The sequence below is a fragment of the Muscardinus avellanarius genome (genome assembly GCF_963383645.1).
Source record: "Muscardinus avellanarius genome assembly, chromosome: 8".
NCBI lineage: Eukaryota > Metazoa > Chordata > Mammalia > Rodentia > Gliridae > Muscardinus > Muscardinus avellanarius.
The window spans coordinates 86,326,026-86,351,428 of NC_137794.1; positions in this window are offsets into that span (position 1 = coordinate 86,326,026).

Consider the following 25,403-nt stretch of genomic DNA (forward strand, 5'->3'; position numbering starts at 1 on the left):
TATACCAACAATATTTTAAACTTTTGCTGAATATTGCAAAAGTTAAAAATAAATCAATAAGTTTTTATCCTCCACGATGCTAAATGGCTTAATAGATTCATTTTTCACTCACAATTGAGTAATTTCTTGGATTTGTTTTGGTGTAATTGTATCCTGCAGTTGCTGTTTCCCCTATGGTTACTAAGTCTACTCAAAGCACAAAATTTGGAACTAGATGCCTACTTGGCTGTCTACAACTTTCTGGGGATATTTTGGCTGCAATCATACTACTAAACACATTGCATATAAATATGGATAGTGTTAGCTGTCTCAAAAATTGGAAATGGTGATATTTATTATGAGCTTCGTTAATAGAAAGAGAAAGAGAATAGAAAAAATAGAAGAATATAAAAGAGGAGAGGAAGGGAAGAAAAAAATTCCCAACTTGAAACAAAGGTATTGTATAGCCTGGCTCTGGCATGCATTACAACTTTGAGCGATATATTCAACTACTTTGAATCTCAATTTAACACAATGGAATTTGCATGATTTCAGATGCAGTCCTGTGAATAACAGAACACGAAACTCCTCTATTTTAAATATTAATGACTATTTTTTTATTGAATTACAAAATCTTAGGTGGATCTGCTCCACATTGTCCAGGTTTGGTACTGCAGAAGTTCAGGGGAATTGCTAAAATTTAGTCACAGAGTTCAATACATCACATTCAGATGAGACAAAACTAAGCAAAAGAAACCTTGTCTTTTGGGGGCTTCTTTTTATGAAAGGATTTTTATGCAAAATCCTTTCCCAGAAGTACCCTACGTAACTTTTGAATTTGAAAGATATCACTCTGAAATTCGGGTGTATTTTAGAAATGATTTAAATTGTTATATTTGTTTCTAAATAATAGGGACTAAAAATAGTATAAAAGCTTCTGATTAAAATCAGAATTCTTAGAAGTCATACCAAGAGAAATATGTTTTTCTTATCTTAATGCAAATTTTAGGGTTGATATAAAGAGCATGATTTGGCATTTTTCCCTTGTAAGAAATAATAATGATTAGCAAAGTTTTATGAGCACTTCCTATATGCCAAGCACTGAGACCAGCACTTTAATCTCACTGCTTCTTAGAACCAGTCGATGAGTTGGGTACTATTAATACCACCCTATTTTACAGATGGTAAATCTCAGGTGTGGAGAGGTTAAATAATTTTTCACTATTTCTATGCTGGTAAATTTGGCAAAGAACTAAGGTATGAACTCTTAAGTTTCAATAGCAAAATCCCTGCCTCTTAAGCCATGGGGATGCCCACATGCTTTTCACACAAACAAAAATTTCAGGCTTTTAACGCAAATAAAAATCCACAATCCCCCAAATTATGGAGTTTGCAGCAATTCTTTGCAGTTGCCTTGAAACACCATGACTATTGGGAGTGTTCATTAAAACTTCTTTTGATTCTAGCATTTGAGAAAGTAAGTATACACTACGATATATAATTACAGTACACAAAAGTATTTTAAAAAGGTGAATATATATATATATATATATATATATATATATATATATATATATATATATTCCTTGATTTAGCATCCACTCAAATTGCTCATGAATTTAGTGCTTCTCAAATTTTCAGGTGCTTAAAAACACCTAGGGATCCTGTTAAATGTGGATTCTGATTTGGGAGGAGTGGTGTGGGGATCACAAGCTTCCAGGTGATACTGAAGCTGCTGCTGGCCTGAGGACCACAATCAGAAGAGACAAGTATAAGATGACCACTCACAGAGTGACGGTGAAATTGGTCTTGTGCTAGGGTCAGCTTCTGTTAGCTTGTGAAAGTCAATTACCATTTTTTTCAGGAATCTTATTAAGGACAGTCATTATTAACAACCAAATTATATAAACTTACCATGAAATAATTTATTTATATTAAAAACAAAGGCAGCCAATACTCAAAACTCATCACTGGAGTATTACTTTACTACATATCTCCATACGGATGCTCCTGACGCTTTTGAGCTCTGTGGTGGAAATACTGTGTGATGGTGGGCGGCTGCGCAGATCTTCCCAACTCTGTATTTGGTGATGTCATCTTGGAAGCTTGAAAGTGATCACAGTGGGAATATCTGTGCCATAAAACCTAGGAAATACTACAGATTACAACACACCCTACCCCCATCTGCCCCCAGAAAGCCTGGTGTTAAAACATCTACCAGCATACCACTCTGGTGAACCTATGTTGCATTTATACTTGATGTGAATTGATTTAAAAAATTGATCCATTATTTTTAAACACAGAGTTAGTTTACATGGAGCTGTGTTTGGTTAATTTTGCAGATTGGCTAGGTGGGCTACAGCTCCTGGGTGCGTATTCTGTATTAGTGTTTTAGTATCTTGTTTTGGGAAGAGAGAGCACAGAGGTCTATGTTGTACCTGCCCTTGCTACCAATTACACAAAAGAGAGAGCAGAGTACAGAAAAGTGATACAAGAAATCCATGGTCACACATAACTTGCTGTACTCATGAAATGTCAACCCCCTCTATTGTTTGGACTTGATCAACCCCACATTACAGTCATTTGTTCTGCGTGGTCTGTGCACAGTTTCAAATTTTGCCTCTGGCAGCTGAGAGCTATTATTGAGCCCCACAACATCTGTTTCAACAACAGTGGGTCCCTGGTCAGAAAAACTAATTAAAAAAGAAGTCCAAAACAAAATGCCATAACTTGCATTGTATATATGCAGTAAACATGGTTACCAGTGGAAGAAAGGGAAGACTTTCATACGACTGAGGTTATTTACAGAGTCATGACAAGTGATGAAAGACTCGAGCCATGTTTTGAGTCAGAGGCTGTAGGAGATGATGCTGGCCAGCTTTCCTGATGTGGGATGTCTTGCAAGGGCCAGGCTAATTGGCAAGATCATTCTCCAGCATAATCAGCTGGATGAATAGCAAAAATGTAATAGGTCTTAAGGCGTTCACTCAACCCTTCTGGTTCATTCTTCCATCAAATTTTCACTCATCAAGATATAAGTTCAAAGAACTCGTGATTTCCTGGAAGGCTAAATGCTTTATTTCTCACCTGCAGCAACACAAGGAGCGATGTTGACAGTAAGTGGATGAAATGCAAGTAACAACATAGAGGGAGGGAGGGAGGGAGGGAGGGAGGGAGGGAGAGAGAGAGAGAGAGAGAGGGAGGGAGGGAGGGAGAGAGAGAGAGAGAGAGAGAGAGAGAGAGAGAGAGAGCCAGAAACCTGGAAAAAGATCATCACTTTTTCTTACAGTTTGCTTCCAAGGTTAGATAGAGATGGCGGGGGGACCCCAAACACTCAAGATCCTTCCTTTCTTTTCTTCACATCTCTAGGAACATGCTTTCTACTCTTTTGTTATGAAAAGAGCATCAATGATTAAAAATTGTGTATGTGTGTGTGTGTGCGCGTGTAGGTGCATGCACATGCACACGTGCATACCTGATTTTGAGAACACAATTTTTTTTAGAAGCAAACCAGTAAGTAATGATAAGTTTAGCATTAAAAAATGATTTAATGTTCCTTCTAGAAACATTTTCTTTCCTGCAGGAGCTGAAGCTGGACTGGGTCATTCTGGGAATTGTGCTGTTTTATTTTAAACATTTTAGCTCCGCAGAACAGCTGCACAAGTGTTGGGATCCCTGGGGAATACAGTCCACCTGGTTCCATACTTTTTCTCCCACCCAGGAGAAATTTTTAGTATCTTCATTGCTAACAAGTCAACTACCCATTTTCATGGTTGACTGACACTGACGTCATTCTGGATAGTTTTGAAACTGGTAATGTCACTAAGTTAACTTCCTGGTAGCTTCTTACACTTATTTTGTTTTTTATAGTGTGAATCAGCATGACTTCAAAGAAGGAGACATGCACAAAAAGTGTGCATGCATAAATGACCAGGGTTTGGGTCCCAGTGCTAATACTTTCTAGCTGCATGACTGAATAGAATGTTAATTTTGTTGTTATTATACAGTCATTTATATAGAATTTGTATCTACCATGCACTCTTTAAGAATCTTACAAATAGAACTCATTTAATGGTCACAACCTGGGGAGAGATTTTCATTATTCTCAGTGTTCAGTGTAGAAAACTGAATAAGGCCATAGGAGCTGGTTGTAATGGTAAGCACCCATAATCTCTGTTATTCAGGAGGCTGTGCTGGGAGGCTGGTGAAACTGAGGTCAGTTGAGGAACTTAGCGAGACCCTGTCTCAAAATAAAAAGAGAAGAAAAGTTGCAGGGCGAGGGCCGGGCGTGGTGGCGCACGCTTGTAATTCCCGCTCTTGGGAGGCGGAGACAGGAGGATCGTGCTGGTTCGAAGCCAGCCTCACTGGCTTAAGAGACCCTGTTTTCAAATAAAAATATAAAATAGGTCTGGAGTGTAGCCCAGAGGTAGAAGGGCTTCCAGGAACCCCAGTAACAAAAAAAAAAAAAAAAAAAAAAAAAAAAAAAAAGAGAGAGAGAGAGAGAGAGAGAGAAAAGAAAAGTTGCAGGGAATTTTAGTTTACCAAGTAAGGGTGGGCTTGGGTTTTTTTTCTTTCTTTTCTTTTTTCTCCCTGAGTTTGGATTCTAGGTTTGCCACTTCTTGGCTATCTTTAACCTCAGTACAAACAAAACAAAACAGAAAAAAAAAACAAGTAATCAAACAAAGAAACAAACATCCATTAGATTTTTTTGTTTTGTTTTGTTTTTTTGGTGGTACTGGGGATGGAACCCAGGAGCCTTCAACCTCCGGGCTATACTCCCAGACCTATTTTATATTTTATTTGGAAACAGGCTTTCTTAAGTCAGCTGAGGATGTCCATTATATCTTAACCAGACCAATGGTACAATTTTTTAAATTAAGAAAATAGGAATGACATTATACCAAAATAAATAACAAACTCTTAAATAGGTTATAGTTACTTTCTTTAATATAACCACTGCATTCTGCTTATTTTTCTTATTTTGTAAAGTGCCACTAAAATTTTATCATGGTTTTGCACCAGTTTGCACTTTGTATTTAAAAACAAATATCTCAGCCAGGCGTGGTGGCACACGCTTGTAATTCCCACACTTGGGAGGCGGAGACAGGAGGATCATGCAGGTTCGAAGCCAGCCATGATGGCTTAAGAGACCCTGTTTCCAAATTTTAAAAAGTATAAAAATAGACCTGGGAGTGTAGCCCGGAGGTAGAAGGGTTTCCAGGAACCCCAGTACCACCCAAAACAAAAACAAAACAAAACAAAAAACACCCAACTATCTCACTAATATATCTCAGGGACATCACTGGTACTGTGATTAATTCTATAATGTATAGACAAATAATCCATGCATTTTTATCACTATTGGTCCATTATGCTTAAAGAAAAAAAGAAAGGAAATAATATTCAAACAAGGAAACATAAAACCTACATAGTCTTATTTTGGGGAATAGAACCACATATAGCTTCCATAATATAGATGGAAAATTCTAAATGCAGTCATTTCAGAAAGCATGTCTTCATACCATAAATTATATTTTCCTTAATTTCTGGATCCCAGGGAGCACATCTCTGAGCAAACACAGCATGTCTGGGATTATGGTAGTTCTCCTCTGAAAGCACGGGCCAATCTGTAATGGTCCATGGCTATGCACACTGCACCACATTACCCCAGTCTTCAGCCAACCAGAAAGCCTTAGAGATTCTCTATCCATCTAAAAAAAAATTGCCAGTAGAGGAGGTACTGCCTGGCTGGTTTCCTCTCTTCTCAGGAATACATCCAAGTTATTACCATCCTATCGTAAGGCAGCAGAAATGTGGTAATCTATCTTTTTCGAAAGAATCTTTCATGATGTTTCCACAAATAAATATTAAACACCTTTGGCCTTCATCAAATAGTGGTAAGGCTGACCTCTTTCCTCAGTCACCTTTTATAACCTAAAAAAACACATGGGGTTTGAAAAGCTTTTCCTTTTCTTTTATACATTTACTAGGATGGGGGAATCATGTCCTTGGCAGACGTTTTTAACTTTGGAACTGATACAATAGAAGCCGATGTTAAGTATGTGGCATTTTTAATTCAGTGTTATTTTAAAATTGCAAATTATTTGTTATTTTTAGTCCACTATGCCTTTATTTTATTTTTTTTAAATTCACTTCTGGATTTCTTGCCTTACATATTTATGCATGAAATCCCTTTTGCATAAACATTAAAAGGAATATATGAGTTGCTCTTAAGTTCCCACTGTGGACATTCAACTGACATTTAAAAAATTCCATTCATGTTTGAAATTAATGGAAAGGTCAGTGCTTTTAAAATTGATTTTATGTCCAAGACGTTTGTCTGCCAAAACTTGAATATAATTTAGAATAGGTAACTCAGGACTCAGTGTAGAAGGAGTTTAGATGAATGGTTTATCAGACTTACACTTTTATAGATCTAAAGCTTTTGATTTTGTGTGTTGTAGAAATGGATTGACCAGCCACATGATCAGAATCATCCCTTACTTTTCTGGTTGAATAACATGATGCCAAAAACGTTTTTATTTTCAGTTTCCATGTTGAAGGTAGATAGATGAGAAATTAAAATGTTAACACTCTGTTTTTAGACCTTTTTGTTAATGCTATTGACTTTTCAGTAGTGATTTTGTTTCATTTCTTTATGAAATATTGAAGAGAAGGGAAAAAATAAAATATTTTTCCTATCATCCTTGTTTACTTGGCAACAGCGTTAAGATATAATTCGCTATCATCCTTTCAAAATCTTTGTTCTAAAGCATGCCTTACATCTAGTTTGAGACTTCTTTATACTCAGTGAGCTGTTTGGCTTCCAACTGATAGGAAGTAGGCTATTTGGATCAGTTCTTAGGGGAAACTTGCTTTTATTGAACCAAATTCTTTCTCCTTGAGGTTTTGAACTTTGAGACTCACAGGGCAATTCTAATCCCTTTTTCAACCTCTTTCCTGAAGGTAATGATTCCACACTACATATATTCTTGTCCTTAAAAATTTTCAGTTTTGCCGGGTGTGTTGGCACACGCTTGTAATTCCTGTGCTTGGGAGGCAGAGACAGGAGGATTGTGCAGGTTCGAAGCCAGCCACGTGCGCTGGCTTAGGAGACCCTGTTTCCAAATAAAAATGTAAATATAGGTCTGGGAGTGTAGCCCGGATGTAGAAGGGCTTCCAGGAACCCCAGTACCACCAAAAAAAAATTTTTTTTCAATTAAAAAATTTTATCTAGAAAGGATAATGTTGACCACCGTATCCAATTGCAGTCCTCTGAGTTCAGTTTTTCACATGGCTCAGAAATGAGCATAACACCCAGGATTGGCTGGTCAGAGTAGAGCAGGGGAGAATTGTATCTTCTCATCCTGGGACTTTGAATCTGTCACTGGGATTTAAAGTCTTTTAGAGGAGTATAGAATTTGCCAACCATTTAACCCAATTAAGTCATTAGATAGTTTTATGTGTTTTTTGTTTTTGTAAGCCATATTCCTCCTTTGCCAAGAATATTTTATTTTATATCACTTGCTTTGTAACACATGAAAATTTGCAATCTTCATCCCTTCATCCTTTGGCAAAAATGTGAAAAATGATAGACTTAAGAACAAAGTCTTATGGGATATACCTGGGCATCTTTCCATAGTGCCGTGAGTTAGCACTGATTTTTCTCATGTGATTAATAATCCAACTAATTATAAAACTTTGGACCAATTCCACTTATTTTGTTCATAAAACTATTTCCCTTGTCCCTGAGTCATCTCTCAGATATAAATTTAACCTAACAGATATAATTTTTCCCAGGCAACACATTCTGTTTTCTAGTCCTTGCTTTTTTTTTTTTTTTTTGGTAGTACTGGATATTAAACTCAGGGACATTCTACCTCTGAGCTATACCCCCAGCCCTGTTTTAACTTTTTGTTTTTGAAACAGATTTTGCTAGATTGCTGAGTCTCACTAAGTTTCTGGGGTTGTACTTGCCATCCTCTTGTCTCAGCTTCCCAAGTACTGGGATTATAGGCATGTGACAGTCACCACGCCCCACTTATCATTGCTCTGGCATGCTACTCCAATTCTCACCACTCCCCAGCTGTTCCCATTGGCTGGGAAGCAAAGCTTTTTTTTTTTTTTTTTTTTTTTTCAGGAAATGGAACCCAGGGGCATTCTACTTTTGAGCTACACCCCCAGCCCTATATTTTATTCTTTATTTTGAAACAGGGTCTCACTGAGTTACAGAAGGCCTCACTAAGTAGCTGAGGCTGTCCTCCAACCATTTTCCTCCTGTCTCAGCCTCCCAAATCCTGGGATTACAAGCATGTACCACCACACCTGCCTTGCTTATCTTATCATGTATCAGCAGAGTCTCCAGCTCATTCCACGACACTAGATGGTGTTTCTGTCATGTTGGACTTCATTTTTTTTTTATAGAGTTTTTCATTTCTTCTTTTTTTTAGCTTCAATAGCATTCTTGTTTCCAGAAATTTGAAGAGTTCTCATCTCTCAATCTTTCAATAGCCAATAAGCAGATTTCTTTTATCATCTTTTTTCCCCAGACAATAACTAAAACTCACCATTAGCATCGAGATTTTTATGTATGTAATCCCAATATTCAGGAAGCTGAGACACAAGGATTTCAGGATCAAGACCATCCTCATCAACTCAGTGAGGCTCTCAGCAAACTTGCAAGACTTTATTTCTAAATAAAAAAAGAAGTGGGGCCTAAGGTGTGGCTTGGAGGTAGAATGGACTTGGCTTCAGTCTCTAGTGCAAAAATTTTAAAAAGTGGAGTTGGATGGAGAGCTCCCTGGCTTGGATTCCTGATTATATATATCCATTTTGTTATATTTTTACTTACACACACACACACACACACACACACACACACACACACACACACACATATTGTTCCTACTTTTATCTTCTAGACACTCATGCTGGGATAATGATGCTGTTGTCTCTGAAATATTTGAAGTTTGCTTTCTAGATTGCCTCTAGGCTCAGTTTCTCTAGCCTCTCCCGGAGACTAGGAGGCAGTATGTGATCTCTGTCTCTCCGGTTCCTGTCGCCGTCGCTTTACCTACCAGTCCCTCTGGGTTCTGCCCCTGGTTGTTCCTGTCTTTGAGGCCTGAGGATCTGACCCACCGTGCAAGAGTGCAATTATGCAAACACAAATAGTGAAACTATCATAGCATTCTCTTGTTTTTTTGGTCACGTAATCTCCATTTTTGTTATATTTTTACTTCATCCTTTGAATGGTAAAACTGAGGGAATACCTTCCAAATAAGGAGTCAAGCAACAGCGTTGTATAAGTACTGCACACCAACAGATTGTGCCACTGGAGCTACAGCGACGATGTTCTGATGTTCTAGGTGTAGTTCACGAAACCAGCTGCGCAGGACAAATACTTGGTCTCTTTCATCGCAGTTTTCTCCCTCATAAAACAAGGCAGGTAAGCAAGATCATTCTACTTTACTAATCTTACAAACTTTAGAAGTGAAGCCTGAAGAGGACCTCTTGGTTTCTGGTCTTCACTCAGGATCCTAGGTCACCTCAGTTGCAGTGACAGTCGTAGTTGTGCTGCCTCTTATTGGGGCTTTGGCTTCCAGAAATTCTGGAATATTTAATTCTCTTCTACTCAGTAGGAAATAATTTTAATCAAGGTGAAAGTTGAAAAGAGATAACTTTGAAAACGAACTAAATTTTTGCTACACAAGATGGCAAATTAATACACACTCACATTCCCTTCTCAGAAATTTGTGGGGCCAGGTGTGTTTCAAATTTAGAATATTATGACATCCTAGGGGAGCTTTGACATCAAACATTTCTGCAGCTGAACATTTGTAGAAAGTAGGATAAATAAAGACTAATAGCACTGATATTTTTGTAATAAAACATGAATATTCATATGGAGTGAAATGAAGACTATAACATCATGTCAGTAAGTCTGGATTTGCTGCCCATACATATGAAAACATTTCTACTTTAGTATTTTTATTTGGATTTCAGAATTGTAGATAAAGGATTATGAGCCCATATTGGTAAAATATAGTAGTTTTTCATTATCTATGGTTTTGCTTTCCATGGTTTCTGTTAACCATGGCCAAACATAGTTTGGAAATATTTAATGGAAAATTTTCAGAAAGAGGCAATTCAGAAGTGTTAAATTGTGTACTGCAGTGAGTAGTGTGCTTAAATCTTGTGCCATTCCACTCTGCTCCACCTGGGATGTGAATCGTCTCTTTCTTCAGTGCACCCACTGCCAGCCTGTAGTCCCTTAGCCATCTCTGTTATCAGACCCACTACTGGGGTGTCAGAGCACTTGTATATAGAGTTCAGTACATCTGTGGTTTCAGTCATTCACTGGAGTCATTAAATATATTCTCCACAATAAGGGAACTACTGTGATTAGGATGTAGATAGTGGAGTCTTATTTATTGGCTTTTATTTTTGTCAAAACAGAAAGATGGAAATGAGCATGACATGTGTCCACATGGGTTTAAGGAATTTATCCTCAGCCTTCAGATGGAGTAAGCAGGAATGGCATCCCTTGACTGCCTTCCCAAATAAAAGCAATTACTTTCTTTTGGGCTCCAGTGTATGCTAACCAGATTCTTTCATTCGGGAGGCATTTATTGAAACATTACTAGGTGCTAAGCCCTGAACTAGGTAACTGGGAATGTAAGAGTGAGATGCAAGTCAGTTTCTGATCCCTGTCTGTATTTAACTTAGCAGGGAAGAGCACTGTGCATCTGCCAGTACTTAATCTAATTGTGATCCAGGGAACTCCCTGAAAATTCAGCATTTAGATCGACACTTGAGGGATGACATGGTGTTAGCCAAGTGACCAGGTTAATGTGAGGCAGTGCTCCAGGAAGTGGGTGCATGTGATGTCACAGCTGGGAAAAACCCATTCTGTGAGCCCAAGAAATCTCAAAGGCTGGAGCACAGAGGGAGAGTACCTAGAGAGGTGGGTGAGATGTCAGACAATTAGAGGACCATGCATACCATTTTAGAGTTGGAGGTCTGTTGCTTATCATGCCAGTCTTCTCTAAAAACAAGAAGTTCTTTGAGTCATGGATCATATTCCATTTTTTGCATTTCAGAAATAATCACCAAAAGCTGGCATGGTGGTGCACACCTGTAATCCAAATATTTGGGAGGCTGAGGAGGGAGGATCACTGGTTTGAAGCCAGCCTTAGCAATTTAATGAGGCTCTCTGAAACTTTGGAAGACTCTGTTTCAAGATAAAAATAAAACATGACTGGGGGTGTAACTCAGGGGTAGAATGTCCCTGGGTTCAATTCTCAGTAACCCCCATGCCCCCACGCAAATCTTAAAGTATTAATCACAATGACTGACATATGGTAATAGACATGGAAGGAAGGAAGGAAGGAAGGAAGGAAGGAAGGAAGGAGAAAGGAAGGAAAAATGGATGGAGGAGAAAAAGGAAAGAGAGAAAACAATCAATTTAAGAATGAACAACTAAACACAAACATTAGAGAAAACTTGAGTATAAGCGATGGATGGTGTTAACCAGTTTTTGAATGGTAGTGAGGTGGTTTAACAGCTAAAGGTTCCGAATCTGGGTCTTTTACCTAAAGCTTTAACATACTCTACAGCCTCAGGCAATTAGGACCTCAGTTTCTTCTACTGCAAATGACATATCAGAGCTATCAACTCTAGCCCTGAAATCCAACAGAGACTTCAAATGGATATGGAGGTGGATTTCTATCACCCAAAGCACAGGGGGTTGTACATGGCAGTGTGGTCCTTGGGGATGCTGCACCATGAGAAAAATGTCATGAGAGGAGCCTTGTTTTCCAGGAGACACAGGCCCACATGCAGCACTGAAACAGTCTGATTCATCTTTGATTGACTATTCACCCCACTTCTAACAATAGAGTTTAAAGAGCTATTTTTCTTCAAATTTATATTCAGTAACGCCCTCTACATCTCTCAAATTGCTAGTATCCGGTTAAGACAAGAACAGAACAAGAATGTTAAAAATACATTGTGTCTCCGCGCCCTTGCCACAAAGACTGAATGGCCGGCTTGCCAGAGAAGGCTTGTTTTTCAGGGCAGATAATTTGCATGCGGGGCTTCATTCAAATACTTTGAAAATGGGTCCAAGGAAACAGCAATTAAAATGATGATCAGAAACTGGTTGTGTTTTCAGGCTAAATCACATTGATTTCCAAGACAAGTTTGGTAAGCTAGAGAAGGAAGAAAAGACAGCCTGTGGAACCCCCTCTCATTTTTCAAATATACAAGAAGCTGGGTGTGGTGGCGCACGCTTGTAATCCCAGCATTTGGGAGGCTCAGACAGGATGATCGTGGTTTGAGGACAGCCTCAACTACTTAGTGAGGCCTTTTGCAACTCAGTGAGATCCTGTTTCAAAATAAAAATAAAAAATAGGGCTGGGTGCAGCTCAGAGGTAGAATGCCCCTGGGTTCCATCCCCAGTACCGCACACATACATATATATGTATATATATGAAACTTGATTTATGCTCGAGTCTAGACTATGGCAACTTAGCCTCGTTCTCTATTAAGGTCCATCAGTGTTTGTAGGTACAATGGATATGACAAGGTTTAGAACAATGAAGCGTTTGGGGGTTGTATATACATTATACAATTTTAATATTTAATAAAAAGTAATTGTAGTGGTATTGAGAAAAATTTGGGGGTGTGGGCAACCAGTTGACTTGATTATAATTTTTTGAATTTTTTTTTTCGAGGCAGAGGCAAGAGAAGAGGCGAGAGGGACATTAAAAAGGGCCAGTCAAATCTCAAAATCTTAGTGTTTGAGATGTAGTTGAAACAGTGAGCTATGGAGGCAAAAGGCAAAAGTACTGTCTTTTTCTGCAAGACAAATGAGCCATACCACATGAAGCCCGGGGTCTCTCCATTCTAAAATTCCACAAACTCAGAAATACAGATGGCTTCACATCTAAAAATTTTTACAGTTGCTTCTGAGCGAAAATATCACAGAGTGTCACTTATTCTAATAAGAAATGATTATGCATTTTATTTTAGGAAAGAATGTCAGTTGCAATCACATACAATAGCTTCTGAAGCATTAATAGCCTTATTACTTTTTGGGGGAAGCTTTGTTTACTTAGCTTACTGTTTTCCAGTGAGTGTGTGTCTACCTCAGAGCCAAGTGTGAGTCATTGTAACTGCATTCATATCTGACTATTCTCCATTATATATACTACATATGCATCTGTGAATATATCAATATTGTCTTCCTTCTATATCCCTGGATTCTGCATCCGTAGATTCAACCAACCATTAATTGAAAATATTTAGAAAAAATTGAGTTATACAAAACATGTATAGATGTTTTTTCCCTGTCAGTATTCTCAAAAATTGTATATACAACTGTTTTTTTTTTTTTTTTTTGCAGTACTGGGAATGGAAATCCAAGGGCATTCTACCTCTGAAGTACACCCCCAGCCCTATTTTTTATTCTTTATTTTGAAACAGGGTCTCACTGGGTTGCAGAGGGCCTCACTAAGTAGCAGCTGAGTAGTAGCTGAGGCTGGCCATGAACTGCGATCCTCCTGTCTCAGCCTCCCAAATGCTGGGATTACAAGCGTGCACCACCACGCCCGGCTCTATACAACTGTTTATATGGCATTTGTGTTGTATTGATGTAAATGCCACACAAATATTGTCTAATACGAATATTATATAATATAGCACTAGCATTATGTAGTAATATATTACAGCATTAACATTGGTAAAAAACTGTATTGAAGCTGGGTGTGGTGGTGCATGCTTGTAATCCCAACATTTGGGAGGCTGAGACTAGAGAGGATTGTGGTTCGCAAACAGCCTCAGCTACTTAGCGAGGACCTTAGCAACTTAGTGAGACCTGTTTCAAAATAAAGAATAAAAAATTGGGCAGGGAGTATAGCTCGGAGCTCAAATGCCTCTGGGTTCCATCTCCAGATCCGCAAAAAACAAACAAAAAAAAACCAAAAAAAAACCCTGTATCGTTATTATAAGCAATCCAGAGGCCATTTAAATATACAGGAGGATGTGCATAGGTGCTATGCAAATACTGCACCCTTTTATATAAGACAACTGAGCATCTGTATATTTTGGTATTAGAAATAACCCACTGTGGAAATCAAGGAATGACTATATATATATATATATATATATATATATATATATATTTGTATTTAACTGTTTCCCTTCACATACATAAATACATTTACATACATGTAATTATATTTACATCTCTATATTTGGTTTGTTACTTAAAACATATTTATTATTGACAGCTCCCGCTCCTTCGCTATTTAAGGAATAATGTTCGGTACCATCATGGATGACAAAGCTATTCAGTTAGGAGAAGCAAAACAAAAGCTGGTGCAATTTGGTTTTCTAGGAAATTCACAGCAGTGGGTCAGTATTACCCAGAACAAACTTCTGCCTGTCTATGTTAACACTTAACCGGAAACACATTGTCCGAGATGGCCAGGCTCAGCTCGTGAGCAGAGACTTCAGCATGTCATGAAATGCGTTGTGGCTCAGAATGATCTCTTTATTTCATTTGTTGGTTTGCGTGTTTCCAGCCTTTACTACTAGTCTGGCTGGGCATTGTGCTTCTCCAGACAAGCATCCTGAATTTACCCTTTCTAAAATGAGGGGAAAATGGAGATTTTTGCCTGCATGAAAAAGAGACAGTAAGAAAATACTTAGCTCTCTGAAAAAAAGAAATGCATAAAATAAAAGTTGTAATTTTTAAACAATTTACTCCCTGCTGATGGCCAAAGTTATTTCATTTGGTTTATAATAAACTATGTAGGTGTAATAAGGCAGAAAATAATACAAAATTAAGAGAAGAATCAAGATGTATGGGAGAAAATAGCAGGAATTTGTTATTGTAAGTGTCCTGTTTATTTGATTTTCCCAAAACTTGAAGATCAAACACTGAATTTTCACCCCAGAAAATTTCTATATACCAACAAAATGTGCTTCCTCATGGGGTGAACATAGGATGTAAAAGTCTTACTTGGAGGCTGCTGGGCTTGGCGAGGAGTTAACGACCAGCAGTTACCATCTGACAGTTAGTTTGTGGCTTAGGGAAAATGGCGTGTGGTCACAGTCCAATTTCTGCTGGACAGGTATCCACATCATAAGAAACCATCACTAAATTTGGCACCTCAACAAACTATTATTGGCAGCACAGAGTGAAGGACTGAATCAGCATTCAGATTTGAGAGTCCTGACCATCTAACCTGGTCACTCCAGGTCAGGACAAGAGAGGTGTTTGCAGAGTTTAAAATCAGAAAAGTTAGGAGATGATTGCCTGATACCACTTAACAGTTTATGAATAAAATGATGATTTTGATATCTAGGTTTTCCCATCTGTGCATTTTTATGTACTTAATATCATAAATAAAAGCAAATCCCTCCTTCAGGACCAACCACAAACTGTTGTCAGTTTGTTAAAAATATAAGCAGACCAGCTGGGCATGGTGGTGCATGCCTGTAATCCCAGTACTTGGGAGGCTGAGATAGGAGGATTTCAAGTTGGAGGCCTGCCTCAGCAACTTAGTGAGACCCTGTTTTGAAATTATAAAATAAAAAAGGGCTGGAGGTACAGTTCAGAGGTAGAACCCCCGACTGGGCATATATATATGATATAGAATAGATATATAGATATAGATATACCCTTCTACCTCAGGGCTACACTCCCAGACCTATTTTATATTTTTATTTGGAAACAGGGTCTCTTAAGCCAGCGAGGCTGGCTCCAAACCAGCGTGATCCTCCTGTCTCTCCGCCTCCCAAGCGCGGGGATTACAAGTACAAGCTGCGCCGCCACGCTCGGCCTTAAGGTCTTTTTAAACAGCCGTTGTGCTGAGAGAGAGAGCTCACATTTTTAGAGAACAACAAAGTGATGATGCGAAAAAACAAGGCAACCTGGGCCAGAAGGTCATTCTGCAGAGACGCACGGCTTTGGGCAAGCTGGCGGGTTCCTGGCAGCTCACCGCTGACCACTGCAAGGGCAGCAGAGGCTCCGCGGTGGCTCTGTCCAAACAGAAGTGACCTTCAGGCCTTATCTCCTTTAAATTCGAGGCCCGAATGGGGGCCAGTGTCTACTGCTGGGAAGTATAAGTGGCTTATTCTTCCAGTAGGAGTTCACTGTGTTTCCGTCACTGCTCCATACCTGGTTACTTTTATTCAACACACAGTAAAATACATCCCTGACTGGAGAGAACGTACTCAATGGATCAAAGGTGTTCCAAGGGCATTGGCACCAATATGTCAACAGTAGGATTTACCTGGCCCAAGGGGCTTGCCAGTCATTAAGCAGGGTTGCAGTCTGGGGCGCCGGGGAACCCATGGCAGTGCACTCAGGGCTGAGCTCAGTCGGGTGGGTGCACCTCCTGCTGGTCAATAAACGAGGGAAATTTAACGGCAGCCTTTGAGGTGAACCAATGTTTTATTCCTTAGCCAAGACTGAAAACGTGTCTGCCCTTAAGGAGCAGAGGGTGATATTTAGGAGTGTGGAAAGGCAGGCAGAATGCTCGTAAATAGCTTGGAAAATGCTTATAAATGTGGTGTAAAAGGGACAAGGCACTGGAAACAAAAGCAGATTTTTCCAAACCAAGTCTCTGAGATGCAATTATAGACACATATACACTGACATCTGTATCTCTCCTCTCATCCCGTATCCAGCAGAGACAAGTTCTGGTGGTTGAACTGTGGTACAACTGCTAACAACAGTTGCCAGGAGACTCAAGTAAATACAGCAAAGAAATATTGTTCTCCTTTAGGAAGTACTGACTTTTCTCTTTCCTGTGACTGTTTTCTTAGTCCTACCTAAAAAATGTTGTAGTGGTTATATCAAATTAAATGAATGGAAATAGCCTCAGAAGTACTTGGCATTAGTACCTAGTAGACTCTATGACGTTGATAACAGCATAGAATAAAGTTTTGTGGCCTTTTCATTTACTCATAGTTTTGCCTATTTATATGCATAGTCGAGTACTTGAAAACATATGAATAAGCGTGGTGGCTCACGCTTGTAATCCCCACGCTTGGGAGGTGGAGACAGGAGGATCGCGCAGGTTCGAAGCCAGCCGCGCTGGCTTAAGAAACCCTGTTCCCAAATAAAAATAATATATATAAAATAGGTCTGGGATTGTAGCCTGGAGGTAGAAGGGTTTCCAGGAACCCCAGTACCACCACCAAAAAAAAAAAAAAAAAAAAAAAGAAAGAAAGAAGGAAAGAAAGAAAACATATGAATTAAAAATGTGTATCTGCTTATACATTAAATATGATTTTAAAAAGCCCTAAAATTCAAGAGTGTCAATGAAAGGGACAGAATATGATAGTAAACAAAAGGAGTGGGGCTGGTATGATGGGAGCAGATGCTATCCAATGGACACTTAAATGACCATGAGAGAGGGAGAATTTGATTTACAAAGAGTCACAACAGTTCAAATATCTTTGCCTCTCATTCCACAACAATCACTTTCTTTACTTCTTTCTAACTTCTGACTTTCAGAATTTTCTTTGTAAACAATATTTAATTTAAAGAAAAGGCATAGAAAAAAGGTCAGTAAACTTTCAATATTTTTCATTACTTGAACCTATTCTTAGGAAACATCAGGGTACACATCATTTAGTATTTCTGGGAATTTTTTAATTAGTCATGTGCAAAAAAAAACCATTTGGCTTGTACTAAATTCCTAAATATTGCCTATTTCTCCACAATAATTCAAGTAGAAGTCTTTGCTGTTTGGTAAATTCTTCAACTGGGAGCAATCTAGAAGTTTATAATGATGCTTATGAAGCATTTGACAGATACAACTTCTTTTAAAGATCAGCATGACCACTTAAGATAAGAAGCAGTGAATTAAAAGCTATAATGCAAAAACAAAAGGATTTTGTATTGTTTCCAAGCCTAGTAAAACGCAGTCTCAACCCCCATCTACCTGTTCAAGGGCAGCAAGATTAAGGAAGGTGTAATAGCTGTACACACCACCAGGGGGTGCCAGAGGACAGCACCTGTTTGCACTTCAGGCTAAAGGGCACTATGAAAAAGTAGAAGAGAACTGCCCCCAAGCTAGAAATCAATACATGGTCCCACCTTGGACCACGGTGGAATACCTTCTAGTGATAATAGGATGGCGCTAAGAGTCTTTGACCACTGTAGATGGACAAGACGATTGCAATCATGTAGCAAATTTCCTTATTTTACAAGTGAGTCGGCTGAGATGCAGGGAGTTAAAGGGCGTGTGCCAGCCCAGCTGGTGGTGGGCCGAGACAGAACTGGGACCACAATGACGGTATCTGGGATTTTGTGTGCGGAGCGTCCTCGAATCCACTGTCCATCCATCTGTCTCCTCGCAGTGGAATTGAGCTGAGACGTTCCCACATTGTGCCCCCACCCTACCGTCCTTTTCAACACCGTGGTAGATGGAAATGTCTCGTTTCCCCAAGCCTCCAAGTTCTAACCAATAATAGCTATTGAGAAACTTACCTCCCTCTTCCGTCTTACAGATTCTTATAGGAATGAACAGGTTTCACTCCAAGGACTTTGTGTTCTGTTTAGATAAACCACATTCCTAGTGGAGTATTTTCTCTTTCCTCACTTTTTATCTCCACTTTTCCCCTGAGTACCAGCTGCAGGGTTGTTCCTATTTCCATAGTAAGGACACCATTGGCCTCCTGTCAAAACTAACAAAATCCCTCATGCCAAAAAATACATTAAGAACTAATATTTTAAAATATATTAAAATGTGTCTGTGTTATAGTGCACACTAAAACCCCATTTCTAACTGATGTAGATCTGATGTCTTTGGGTAAAACTTATGTCCCCGCTTTGTGACACAGCCCCTGCTTTCTCCATAAACTACTGATTCCAGGCTCATATTATGGATTTAGGTAGAAAACCCACAGCACAACATAAACTCGAATTAGAACCATAACCAAAAACTTTTAGAGCATCTATTGATTTTAACGTGCCTGGCCTATGGAGGCAACTTCAGTGCGTCCACTTCCTCCTAATTTGACAGCTGCTTTGCTATGGCCAGAGCTTGGACTAATGAGGTTACAGCTGTCACGGTTAATCAACAGATTCAAATATGAACAAGGAATTGGGTAGCTGGTTTCAGTTAATTTGTGCAAATGTACAGATTGGGTGGGCAATATTTATACTGGTGACTCAAAACAAACTTTCAGGAACCGAGCCAAGTATGATCTCAGCAGTTCTCAGCTCTACTCTGGGGAGATAAGACACAAATTACAGAAACAGGAGATGAAGCATAAAAGAGTTCAGCGCTCTGAGCTCCCCATGAAAAGCCCAATTATGTCCAGCGTATTTCCCCTCTTCATCGAGTATCTAACTGGATTTCCAAGACCTGAGTCTGGTCGTTCCAGAAAATGTTCTCACAGTGTTCTCTGGTGTTGCAGCTTGGGATCCGTGGGTCTTGTCTCCTCGCCATGGGACTTTATGTAAGAGCCACCCCTTCCCCCCATCTGCGCACTTCTGAGCGTATCGCCACTGCTGCACATCTATTCTGTTATGAAAACATCATTCTATTAATATAAATACAGACCACATTTGCCAGGGCTAACTAGAACAGGTGCAAAGTCTTTAGATGCTTGCCTGTACTGAGAAATGAAAAGAGTGTACAAACAGTTTTCTCTTGTGGTGGCACCGCTGGTGTCGATGTGACATTCATCTCTGCTGCGTTCATTCCTTGATGTTCATGGAAGGTAGCCCGGGAAACTTGATACAACTGGCTTGTAGGGTAGAGAGGGAAGAAGGAGGAAGAGAAAGATGGTGATGACATGGTCTCTAAGATTCTGTTTATGCAAATACTCTCCTCTTGATCTGGGGCTTGCATGGGTTATGTATAGAGTACATTCTGTCAAATCTCCTGCTGCTAGGGAAGGGATGCTGCCAATATAAATATTCTGTCTATTCTGAATGTAGAAAACAGCTTAAAGCCTTCTGATGTTTCTGTTCTTCCTCTTTCTTTCTTTATTTCTTTCTTAATCTTATCCATGTGACTGCTTCCGTGTTTCCTGTGGTTTCAAATTTACTTTAGTTTTCCAAGCAAGAGAAAGTCATTGCCTGAGAGGCACATCTGGGTTCCTGTTCCCATCAACAGAATTATCTCAGGTGTAAAATGTTAGCCAGGCATGGTGGCATATGCCTGCAATCCCAGTACTTGGGAGGCAGAGGCAGGAAAATCACAGAGTTAAAACAAACTTCAGCAACTTAGCAACACCCTCTGCAATTTAGCAAGGTCCTCTTTCAAAAATAAAAAAGGCCCTGGGGGTAGAGTTTAGAGGTAGAATGTCCTTGGGTTTAATCCCTAGTACCAAAAAAATTATAAGCAGTGAATGAATGAACATTTGGTGGGGTAGTCTTAATAAATAACAAATATTATGTGCAATGGTTGTGGGTTTTAAATGCATGATTTTAAGAATTTTAGGAGCCTGTCATCAAAGGTGAGTTTCTAAGGAAGTGTATGTTTATGTGTGAAGTTCACATGTGCATGTGCAGGTGTACAGAGTATATATTAGTAACTCTTTAATTGCAGTTTCAGTTTCTATACTTTCAGTTACCTGCAGTCAACATCAGTCTCAAAATAGTAAATAGAAAATTCTAGAAAAAATGATTCCTAAGTTTTAATAACTTGTATTCCAATATATTATTATAATGGCTCTATTTTATTATTGTTTTTGTTGCCCTCTAAATGTGCTTAAATTGTAAATTAAGCTTTATAATAGTTATGTGACTGTAGGAATATATATATATATATATATATATATATATATATATATATATATATGTAATTTCTGTGTTTTCAGGCATCTACTAGGTGTCTTGGAATGTACCTCTGCAGTATGAGGGAACTGATGGGTATATAAACTCTTATATATAGTAGTTTGAGGCAAATTATTGCTAATATCATCATGGAAATCCCTCTTACTTCAGTAGGGAGAATTCTAAGATGGTGCCCAAGATTTGCCCCAGAATACACATTCTATAAGCTTTTCTTTCCTGAGTGTAGCTAGGTAAGACTGTGACTGGTGGGAGATTACCCTTAAGATTATGTTGTGTTCTATGAATAGGTGAAGGAATTATACTGATGATGTAATTAAGGTCCCTAATCAGTTGATTTCTAGTTCATCAAAAGGGAAATTATTCTAATTAAGTGAGCCCTGTTAAAGAGAGATTAGGTCTTCCTCAAGGTCAAAGAGATGTTCTCAAAGGCTTTGAAGAAGTCAGCTACCACCCACAAAAAGACTAGATGTCAAAAACCACACGGGCCTCTTGGAGCTGAGAAAAGAAAAAAACAGTTGGCACTCAGAAAGAAATCAAGGATCTCATACTTAACAAAGGTACAGTCTTGAATTCAGTCACAGTCTTGTGAACTTGGAGGAGAATATGAAGCCTTGGTTGGGATGGTAACTCTGGATAAAACTTTGATTTCAGACTGGTGAGACCTTGAGCAAAAACTCAGCTAAGCCACAAGATGACAACGGGTACTTGTGGAAGCTAAGTTTATAGTTATATTTAATGCAGCAACAGAAAACTAATACCTTAATGCTCAGTACAGATGGTATAGATAGATGCTTTGACTATCGACAGGATTAGCACACTCAAGAAAAGGAAATATGCCCACCTTGTACATGACACAAATTACCTGCTACAAAGAACAGCAGATTATAAATAAATGGTGGTGGTGGTGGTTGTTACATTCATCTTGTCAAACATCTCATTTTCTTCTCTGTCTTTGGGTTAGTAGCTACTCTTTCATTTCTCCAAAGGAATAGAAATTTATTCGAATTTTGATTTCAAGCTTCAAAACCCAGTGTACTGCAAGATGCTGTATGAGTTTGGGAGTTTAATGATTATTCATGAGGGTTTCTGTGTTTTGTCTATACTGTTTTCTAAGGAGGAGTCTGGCTTATTACCACACAGATCTTTTGGCTTTATTTCTAAAAACTGGAAGAAAAGAGAAATCAAGGTGGCAGGTGGCATAAGCACCAGATAGGAGGTTTGTTGCAAAAAATTAACATTAAAAATATTGTCTAGCCTGTAATAGGTATTAGTCAGTATTGTTTTAAATAAACCATATTGATCAAAGACTAATTTTGGGCAAGGCAAAGGAAATTTTTAAAGAAGCATTCTCTATAATCTTTTTCATGTTGTTAAAAATGGAAATAAGTGACTGAATTTATTTTGAGATTTTTTTGTGTGTTTTGGATTCTGTTCTTTGACATTATTTTTTGAAATTACTTTGAAATTACTTTTGTGATGCCACTGAAAGTCTGGATCATGGAGATAAGAGATTTATAGGCATGAATTGGATATAATTTCTCATGCACTTATGATGTTCCTGGTCTTGGGCCCTTACTGCCTGAATCTGATATAAATACGTCCATGAAATGTTTCCAGTGCAGTAGGGAGAGAAATACCAGGAAATCAGTCTTCATGTGTTGTTAATAATACCAGCAGCAAAAAAAAAAAAAAAAAAAAAAAAAGGGTCAACTTGCACATGCCCACAGGCACCAGCAGAGGCCCTGGAACCCACACCAGGGATAGGATAAGGCAGTAGACCTACAACCCAAGCATCCCTGACTTGTCCTCCTGAGCAGAAGTCAAACAGATGAACCCACTGGCTTTCTCTTAACTGCAATGGAAGCCATCAGATTTCCTTATACCATCAGCCCTGATGTCATATGAGATTTAGTGACTACTCTTCTCAACCAGGAATAAAAAGCATTAAGGAAAAAGCAGCAGCATGGTTTGTATCTGAAGTGATTTTTCAATAAAGCACTAACATACAAAGCTCGAGTGGTGACAGCCAAAGGGAAAGTCCATTGTTTGTTTTAGAACAACAGCCAATACAATCCAATCTGGAAGCCCAAACCTATCTGTTCTCCTCCCTATTTTTTTTTTTTTAAGAAAGTTTCATTGGACCACATTTGTTCATTTGGAAACAGTGTTTATGACCACTCTTACACTACAGTGGCAGAGGTGAGCAGCTGAGACAGCCTCTCTGTTCTGAGAAGCCTAAAATATTTACTACCTGTTTTCTTTTCTTTTCTTTTTTTTTTTTTGCGGTACTGGAGATGGAACGCAGGGGCATTCTACCTCCAAGCCACACCCCCAGCCCTATTTTTTAGTCTTTACTTTGAAACAGGGTCTCACTGAGTTGCAAAGGGCCTCACTAAGTAGTAGCTGAGGCTATCCATGAACTGCGATCCTCCAGTCTCAGCCTCCCAAATGCTGGTAATGCAAGTGTGCACCACCATGACCTGCTACTACCTGTTTTTTTTTTTAATAGAAAAAGTCTGTGCACTCATATTTTGGAAAGACTTCCCTTTTTTTTTGGTAGTACTGGGGTTCCTGGAAACCCTTCTACCTCCGGGCTACACTCCCAGACCTATTTTATATTTTTTTATTTGGAAACAAGGTCTCTTAAGCCAGAGAGGCTGGCTTCGAACCTGCGCGATCCTCCTGTCTCCGCCTCCCAAGCACGGGGATTACGAGCGTGCGTCACCACAACCAGCGAGATTTCCCCTTTTTTGTTATCATAGAAATCTATAGAAGAGCCAAGCAAGGTGGTAATCTCAATAATCCCAATAGTTGGGAGGCTGGGATAGGAGGATCACAGTTCTTGGCCAGCCTCAGCTACTTAGTGAGGCCTTCTGAAACTTAGTGAGATCTTGTTTCAAAATAAAGAATTAAAAAAAAAATAGGGCTCAGAGTGTAGCTCAGAGGTAGAATGCTCCTGGGTTTCATCCCCAGTACCACAAAAACAAAAACAAAAACAAAAACCTAAAAAAAAATAACAAAGAAACAAAAAAAAAAGAAGAAAGAAAGAAATATATATAAGAAATCTCTAAAGCAAGAGAGTTTGGTCATTTGGGAAGAATTAGGAAGGGAAAACATTTATATGGCTCAATATGGAAAATATGACTAGCACTGAAAGCAATAATTAACAATTACTGAGTAATTACTAACAAGTGCTTTATAAGTATCAATTGATTCCCATAGTAATTCATCAGTTATTCCCATTTTATAGTTAAAAAGCTAGCTGCTGCTTAGGATAAGGAATGGGCAAAAGATGGTTCCATGCTGTATCTGGGACTTAAGCTCATGTCTCCATGTCTGTTTGAATCCAGAGCCTGGAATCTTAATATGCATGACAGCAGTGTATTGAGATGACAGATACTGATATTTCCTATACAAGACAACCAAGAGAGAAGAAATTTTTTTCTATTTTGAGGTCTATTTCATAGTTGGAGGTTGAAACATATAGTATAAAAATAGTGAAAAATAAAAGATTTTATACACTATACATGACAATTTTGTACACTTTAGGTGATGTTAATGATATAACAAGTTTTCATCATATTATACCTGAAACTTATTTTTATTTTTTGTCTTTGAGGAATAAGAGTCCTTTATTGATGCAATAAACATTATTTACTGTGGCAAGATATCTAGTCACCATTGAAGACTATCCTTCCATTCAAATGGAATGATACATATATATATATGTATATATGTATATATGTATATATATTCATATATATACATATATGTGTATATATGTGTGTGTGTGTATATATATATATATATAGCCTTTCAATGTAAGGGGAAGGTGATACTTGTCTAATGATATTTTTAGGCAAAAATTACTATGACAAAAGTGGATACTTTTCTGAGCCTAGTCTCATGATTATGTTGATGAAGTTAGATTCCTGTGCCAGAGTCTCCATGCCAACCTAAGGATGTCAAAAAGAGACCTTCCATGACTGGGAGTAGGACTTAATAGGAAAAGCAAAAAGAAACAGGGCAATTATTACTAAAATTTAGAAAAAGTTTCTGAAGGCCATGAAAACTGAAGTTTAGGGAGAATTAAGCATAGCTCATTTTTTGTGTTAAAAGATTATAATTGCTCCCTGGAAATTATATTTTAAAATAGGAGTTCTCAACCAGGGATAATTTTTTTTTCCTATGGAGCAGCTGGAAATGTCAGTAGACACTGTCACAATGTAGGGGAGAGGTGACTGGCATCTAGTGAGGAGAGACCAAGATTACTTTAAACATTCTTCAATGCCCAGGACAGCCCCTACTGCAAATACTGATAGTATGCGGGTTGGGGAATTCTGGCTTAGAGGCTTTGGAAGTTTTTGAGAACAATAGGAGATAGTCATGTAGGCCAAGAGAAAGTAGACACCCAACCTTCAGCGAGGAGGTTATGAAATTGCAGAATCGTGCTCATACTTTTATGGATGCTAACAACTTATTTGTGAACAAGAAGTGGATTTTCAGGTTCACTTTAGAAAATATCCTTGAACTAAACATGAACAGTTTCCTAGCTTCCTGGGGCTACTGAAGCCAAGTAGTCCACATTGGTTGGCTT